The sequence below is a fragment of the Haliaeetus leucocephalus genome, unplaced genomic scaffold, assembly GCF_000737465.1.
Source record: "Haliaeetus leucocephalus isolate CR32 unplaced genomic scaffold, Haliaeetus_leucocephalus-4.0 Scaffold306, whole genome shotgun sequence".
Classification (NCBI taxonomy): Eukaryota; Metazoa; Chordata; class Aves; order Accipitriformes; family Accipitridae; genus Haliaeetus; species Haliaeetus leucocephalus.
Window position 1 is genome coordinate 4,941,488 of NW_010972742.1, and position 1,059 is coordinate 4,942,546.

Consider the following 1,059-nt stretch of genomic DNA (forward strand, 5'->3'; position numbering starts at 1 on the left):
CCCCACCTCCCGGCAACGGCAACCGTGTCCTGCCCCCCCCTCCAGGGCCGGACCCTCACCCGGGGGAGGCTGCCCTCCCTCCGGGGCTCTGCTGCCGCAGCATCCCCATCTCCGCACCCAAAAATATTCCCCGATCAGCCACGGTGCCCACGCCACCCCCCCGCCCCGCCGAGCCCCTTGGAGCCCCACAGCCATCCCTGCCCCCCCCAGGAAGGTGGCATCAGAGCTGTCCCCACAAATTCCCTGCTCCCCTCCCTTAGGGCCCGCAGCTTTGCCGGCTCAGCAAAGGGTTAATCTTTCCTGGATTTAAACCCAATCCTGCTGTGTCGGAGCTTAGAGCCCTCTCCTTAGCCTTGTTCTTTTGATTTTCATGGGGATGAGGGGCTGTAAAGGGCTGGGGGGGGGGGGATAAGGATGGGCCCCCAAATTCCTCAAACACTCAAAGGCCGGCTCCTGCGCTCCGAACCCCCGGGCAGCCCCCCTGAGTCCAAACCGTGCCCACGCCAGCCCCCGGGTGGGTATTTTATAGGGTGAGCTTGTCGGGCAGCTTTTCCCCTTGGCAGGGCTGCCTGGCAAAAGTGATGTTACAACCCAGGTATAATTATTTCTATTAAACCAATCGAGAAGAGGCGCAAATGTCAGGAATCAACCCAAACCTGCGGTTACTGAGGGTGTTTGCCCGGCGAGAGGCAGCGCTGCCCTAGAAAGGGGAGGTTAATAACCTGCCAGGGTTTGGTTTGGGTTTTAATATGCGGAAAAATAAGTTTATTTTGTTTTTCTGGACTTTGACTATAGGAGCATCAGCCTCCGTGGCGTGTGAATATTTCAGCTTTGCTAACTATAACGCATCAGGTGGAAAGCAACACACAACACACGTCTTCCTCCGGCCGCCGAGGCAAAAGATCCCCTCGGATTGCTTCTTTTTTTTTTTTCTTTTTCCCCAGGAAACATATCAACCCTCAAGTTATCCCGGGAAAAAAAAAAAAAAAAAATTCTTAAAAACCCCGCGGCTCCCGTGCGGGCTGCGCTGCAGCCCCGGTCCTGGCTGCGGGGGGCTCG

At 56.8% G+C, this 1,059-nt stretch overlaps 1 protein-coding gene across 1 annotated transcript in view; it reads right to left on the reverse strand.

The window, feature by feature from the left end:
• The window catches only part of PRDM12 (PR domain containing 12), a 13,188-nt gene that overhangs the window by 9,160 nt on the left and 2,969 nt on the right, over positions 1-1,059 (reverse strand). The window lies entirely within an intron of this gene.